The sequence below is a fragment of the Staurois parvus genome, unplaced genomic scaffold (genome assembly GCF_062004578.1).
Source record: "Staurois parvus isolate SC_StPar_1 unplaced genomic scaffold, SC_StPar_1.0 ptg000394l, whole genome shotgun sequence".
Lineage (NCBI taxonomy): Eukaryota > Metazoa > Chordata > Amphibia > Anura > Ranidae > Staurois > Staurois parvus.
This window is the reverse complement of record NW_028318190.1, coordinates 2,464,199-2,471,171: the sequence shown is the minus strand read 5'-3', so window position 1 is coordinate 2,471,171 and position 6,973 is coordinate 2,464,199.

Below are 6,973 nucleotides of genomic sequence, written 5' to 3'. Positions count from 1 at the left end.
CTGGATTGTGAACGCAGGAGGCTATGTGCACAATTTTATCTACTGCCTCTTGTAGGCAATGGCTATGCACAGGAGGGTTCCTAGCTCTTGAAAGAGTCACAGAAAAGGCAGAACGTGTTGCTGCTGTCACAGTCAAATTTCTAGCTTTCTCGAATAAAATGTAGAACTACAGTACTATATATATTATTTATATATATAAAAAAAGGATTGTGAGTCATCTTTAATAATTACATTCTTTAGCAAAGTATGTTACTCAAAATACATTAACTTTTACAATACTAGAATTTTTATAACAATAGTAATTATTCATTTACAATATATATCCAGATATATACTTAAAAATACCTGACTAGAACTATACTTAAGCAGCCAATGATATTAAACGTGTGTACGTTAAAATGTAGTATTCCTGTGATTCTATTATAGATAATATGTACCAATAATAAAAAGCAGATTTCCTAACTGGTCTATTGTAAAGCTGAGATCTTCACTAGTTAATCTGTAATATTCATAGAATAACAATCATTCCATATATCGTTCTCTACAAAATAGAGCTATATACACAATCCCTGCAAACCATCTATTTAAAGTAGCCAGTTTTCATTTGGAATTATTTCATTTCAGTCTATAATCAAAACTGACAAGGCTTTTTCCCCATTGTTGACCAAGCTTTATGAAGAGAAATTGAATATATTATAGATACATGTATTATTTCTATTGGAATACATGAAGTCTTCCTGAAGTGCACCTGTCATAACAATATGTAGGTTGTCATTGCTGGACTTTTGAAACGGTTAGTTGTCTGGCTTCAGTATGTCACAGACCGAAATGAGCATGACGCATAGAAAAGTAATAAATCCACCTAATGTCTATACACACACCAGCCACTTTATTAAGTACACCTGTTCAATTACTTGGTAACACAAATTGCAAGGGGATTTAAGTGACTTTGAACATGGCGTTGTTGGTGCCAGCTGGGCTGGTCTGAGTATTTAAAAAAAAACTGCTGATCTACTGGGATTTTCATGCACAACCATCTCTAGGGTTTACAGAGAATGGTCCGGAAAAGAGAAAATGTCCAGTGAGTGGCAGTTGTGTGGACAAAAATGCCTTGTTGATGTCAGAGGAGAATGGGCAGACTGGTTGCTGCGACGTTCAGATGGCAGGGTCAGAATTTGGTGTAAACAACATGAAAGCATGGATCCATCCTGCCTTGTATCAATGGGTCAGGCTGGTGGTGTAATGGTGTGGGGGATATCTTCTTGAAACTAGCAAGGTGTACCTAATAAAATGGCCAGAGAGTGCATGAAGCCATGTCCATGACAGAAAGAACTGAAGCTAAAGCATTGGCATGACTTTGAGGTAAGTGGTGTAGGTTTCCCATGACAAGTGTACTTCGACTTCGAGAATTATGTAGATTACCATTGCTTACCTTTCTTCTGAAAATGCCTGGCTGTCTCTGGCTTAAATACTTTGAGTCATGGACTTGAAACAAGCATTGAGCTAGTGAAGTCAGAAAAATTCCATAGATCTGAACTCCCCATGTTCATTTATTCATGAATCGGCATGAAAGTCAGGAAGCTAATACTGAGAGCTCAGTGATGGCAGCCTCCACAGTATTTTAAAGTCCACCCATAATTGCTGGTAGGTTAAAGCACCCTCAGGATTCTTGTATCACCTTGCGTCTACAAAACTAACACCATTTCTGTAGAGTTCCCATTTTTTTGACAAAATAAGGATCCCTGTAAGCAGAAGTCTTACCACACAAGATGCCCTGAGAAATATTAGAAGTCAGTGCCCAACTCCCCCACCCCCATCCATGAGATATTGAAATATATCCATTTTGACCATACCGAGTCATTCATTAATGCAATACCTATAAGGGATAGTAACTAGAAGCACTAATTTTGTAAACAAAAGAGCAGAGGACTTATAAAACTGACCACTGCTACTGAAAAAAGATGGAATGCCCTATCACATTTTAACAAGGTTTGCAGCCTCAATCAAGCAAGAGACAAGGAAAGTGCAAAATCGCTAAATAACTGCTCACGGCAGCTAAAAAAAGTCAGAAGCAGCAGTTTTAGGAGGCGCCTACATTACCTAAATATCAGATACCATATATTTACAGGAAACCCCCGCTTAAATCGTCATTCAAATATTTAGGGCCCATTCACACCGAGTGCTGGTTATGGTTTGCATAAAGCATGTGCACTGCGGTGTATTGTTTCAACGCATTGCAGTGCTTGCCATTTTCTCTTCATTTTTTTTTTTTTTAAACGTTATTTAACTTTCTGATTTTTTTTTTTTTTTTTTTTAACTTTTTAGCTGTTTTTGCCACCTGTGAACAGCTAGCTGTGGCTTCTGAGCCCTGTACACTTCAGTGACTCTATGCAAAGTAGTGCATTACTGTGCGCTGCAATGGTTTTCTTAGGCTATATTCAGACGGGCAACCAACTCCGGTGCAAAGAAGAGCAGCAAGAATGACAGCAGTGGAGGCTGCAGCTATCCGTGGCTGTTCGCATAGGTAGCAACTACCTGCGGTGATTGCTGCTGGACACAAACTGCGCCCAGCAGCGATCACCGCAGGTAATTGCTGGCTGTGCAGACAGCCACAGATTGCTGCAGCTGCCGCCGCTGTCGTTCCTGCCGCTGTCCTTTGCACTGAAGCAGATCGTCCATGTGAATGTAACTTAAGAAAATAACTGTTCTCTACGTGCCCTGTTCACATCATACAAGTGTGCTGAAAAAAATGCAAAGCACAACAATATGGTACGATTCAGAGCTGTCATAGAGTCACTCAGGGCTCAGAGGCCACAGCTAGCTGCTCAAAGGGGGCAAAAACAGCTGCAGGAATCAGCAGATTTCCTGTGTCAATGTAGTCTAAGCCTGGCCATACATTTTAAAATTCTTTTGTACAATTTTTGTTTAGATTTACCAAAACCATATAATATGACGTCAAACCTAAACACTTAAATTGTATGCAGTCATGCAGACTCTTGCACTACATAGGTGAAGGTAAATCTAAAGGAAATTGAACAAGAAAATTGTATAATGTATGGACGGCTTTAGTTTCTGTGTAGATCAATGCAGCTCAACGCACCTGGTGTGAACGAGCCCATACAGTACTTTGAGTGCTTGTCATATTATAAAATTAGCAGATTACCATCATCTTTCTAAAAAATTTTTTAAAAAACAAATTACTAAATTGTCACGAAGGTAAGCTCCCTTTCAGATGGGGTTTCTAGCCCATGTGCACACAATCTTGGTGTTTTTGCGTTCCCGGGAGGCACAAATGCAGCATCTAGCTCCTCTACCTGTCAAATTCTATGGCAGGGTGGAATAAGCTGTGGCTGGTGGGCAACAGAGTGGACACTGCTCCTGTGCCTCCTGGGCACGTTAAAAAGCAGTGACTGCATGAACAGGGGCTAGACGCCATGTATTCAAGGGGCCTAAATGTTCAGCAATATCTTCAACTTAGCAACACCAGAAAATAAATGATAAAATATTTCTATATATACACATACATACAGGTTAATAAACTAAATATTACACTGAATTTTCATTGTAGCAGGACAGAATAAATAGGCTACAGTAAGAGCTAAAAAGAAACCTTACTTGAAGAGCATCTTAAAGCGGACCTTGACTCAGGCAACCTTACCCTACAAGCACTGCGTGACAAGTCAATTGTAAATGATGTAGCACTTCTAGTATGCATTCTACAGCTCTTCGTTTGCCTAGGTCCAATGTTTCATCCATTACACAGCACTTTGTGGCTATAAGGCAGCCACCATATCAGCAGAGGAGCAAGCTATCTTTAGGCAACTCTTTCTGTCCCTAAACCAGGCCTCTTGATGACACAGAGAGGAAAATTTATCAAAATTAATTGGCAACCAATCAGCTTCCAACTTGCATTTTCAAAGCTTAACTGTACAAGCTGAAGATGGAAGCCGATCGGTTGCAATGCACAGTTCAATGCATCAGAAACAGAAATGGTCAGTGTATGCCTTTGGTGATGCATGACTCCTGATAGGCTATATCAAAGATTCTTAACCAGAAGTAAGGGAACCAAAGGTGGTATGGGAATGGAGGCTCAATTCATAAAATAATTAACACAAGGCTGTCCTATTAAGCCATGTGAATTAAGCCTTGGCTCTCTAAATAATTAAAACAATATATATATTTTATATACACACACACACTGGATTCTTTGCATTGACATTTAAGTAACATTGTCAGTAACCGTACCTCAATAACGTTTTGATTGCATGAAACAACAAATAAGCTTATGTATATGTCAATGGCTGTTTTTTATTTTTTAATAAGTATGATAAAACAGGGCTTGAAATTTCCACTCGCCTGCTCGCCAATGGCGAGTGGAAATTATGGTGGGGGCGAGTGTGTCCCCCAGGGCCGTCTTGCTGAGCAGGCTCGTAGTTCAGGCCGGATCTGTCATTGGCACTGGGAGCTGTCAGACTGCTCAATAGCTGAGCACAGTGAAAGCAATGCAATGAGTGTGTGCTGTGCTCTCTGCCTCCCCCTAGAGTGCAGTACCCGGATCTGTGAGTGAACAACGAAGTACTGCAACTTTTTATGGGGGGTGGTGGTGGTGTGTGTATGTACATGTGTGCATCTGTACATGTGTCTGCGTGTATGTACATGTATGTGTGTGTGTACATGTGTCTGTGTGCATGTGTGTTTGTGTGTATATACGTACGTGTCTGTATGTACATGTGTCTGTGCGTGTGTATTTCTGTGTAAGTACATGTATCTGTGTATATGTGTGTCTGTAAACATGTGTGTGTGTGTACACGTGTCTCTGTGCGTGTATGTACATGTCTGTGTGTGTGTACAGGTGTCTGAGTGTTTGTTGGTGGCGAGTAACTCTAAGGTCTGGCTAGTAGCTCAGGACTTGAAATTTTAAGCCCTGTGATAAAATTCCTTACAATATTCCTACAGTTCTGTTTCTAGCTATGCATATGTAAAGTAAAACCAAGCTATTGCCATCTTTTTGAAGTCCTACTGGTACCCAAAATGACTGGTGATGATGATCTTTTCTACAAACCCATTGGAGGCTTGTAATCATAAAAAAGTGAGTGTGCCTAGGCATGGTTACATGTACTTTGGTGCTGCTGCTTCTAATCAGTAATGATATGCTTAAGGTATGATGTTTTACTAAATGCCATGGTCATGTTAAAGTGTGCCAGCGATGATCCGTTAAGACAACTCAACCTCAGACTTCGATCCGCATGAACACACTACGTTTGGTTCCCCTGCTGAGTCGTTACTTTCTATTCTGCTGAACGATGATAGTGCTTCTATAAATATATTACATTTCGCATTGCCTCATTAACTCATTACATTACAAATTTAGGACCTGATTAAGCAGAATTTCATAAGACAAATCCATTCCATCCAGGATTGCGTGAAGAAAAATCTGCCCTGTAAACATTGCCAATCGCAAAAAAAATGAACATTTAACAGAACAGAGCTGTTGGTGAATATGTCATACTGAAGCAGCCTGTACATTTTTCACCACTATTTCACATTCAACCACATAGCAGTTCAGCATTACCTTTCCTAGAAGTCAGTTATTCTGAATGCCTGACATACAGTTGTACACAGTGAAAGATCAAGTGATTATATAATCAGAGCAGCTTGTAAAAACCTCAGTACAGATGCTGCAGAAATATGGTACAGTGGCCACGGAATGTCATTTCACTAGTGATTTTTTTCCATAGATTATACTGGTAAGACCGATGGAGCCAAGTGGTTTTAGGAACATGGAGTTATGTCAACCGATTACATAAAACATTGGCGCAGTTAAATTTTTATGGAGTATGAGTGTAACTCTTAGTTTTATGGCTAAGCAGTACTAGAATGAAAAAGCCTTAATGTAAAAAGGTAACTGCCAAAATGTTGAGTCACAGGAAGATGGAATAATCCTTTTTGGTAGGAAGAGATGCAAGTCTTTTTTGGGTATTTAATGCCAGCATGTAATAGAAAAAAATGATATTCAGCAGCATAGCTTTTTAAGGTGAGAAGCACATTCAAAGGACTACAAGGTAGGTATAAGGGAGCCCTGACATCTATATATTAATCTCGTGTAGCAAGTTCTTCACTACCTACACAGCCTCTTAACACTTGGATTCGACCCTGGAAAACTGCACAACGTGAATGGCGAGGGTGTTGAACACTACGGCGCTCTGTTTTTGAAGGCCAGGGTACACACAGCGCACAAGCCAGCAACCGTGGTTTGTGACGGCGTAGAGCTTTCCGAATCCTTTGTCCATGAACTGCCGTTTGCACCTCAGCCCGACCTGCAGACTCTACCAGCTTTGCCAAGCCTTCCTTCTGCCTTGCTACTCGCAGTTCAGCTTGAAGAAAGACATAGTGCACCTGTTGGACTCTCGTCTCCAATGCGCAGAGAGCCCGCCTGCGACATTCCACTGCCATCAACCGGCGACGTGCCTCCATCAACTCTGACCAAGGCGGGCTAGGAGTCACCGGAAGCTGCTCCCCTTGTGTAGAGGCTCTTCGGGATGAATGGGGAGGAGGAGAGTTCAGAGGTGACTGAGCTGGAGAACTATGTGAGGAACTGCATGATGCATGTCTACGTGGAGTGGATGCAGCGGTTTTACGAAGAGAAAGTGAAGGACTACAGCGTGGTGAACGCTGAAGGGCAGGGGAGCGATGCTGGCCAGAAACATGTTCATCAGATGTTTCCTTAGCAATCAGTTTTGGGGAAGACAATTTAGATGGTGAAGGTTTTGAGCTCAAGTCAGAAAGACCTGGACAGGGCTCCTGAGGGTTTAGGTACTGAGGCTTGGCAGGGGATATACCAGGTGAAGAACCCAAAGAGCGTAGACTGAAGGAAGGCGACTGCGATGGAGAAGAGATATTTTGGGGAGAGCTAAGTGTACTATCAGAAGTGGAAGGATGTTTGGAAGCCTGATGTTTAGATCCAACAGGAATT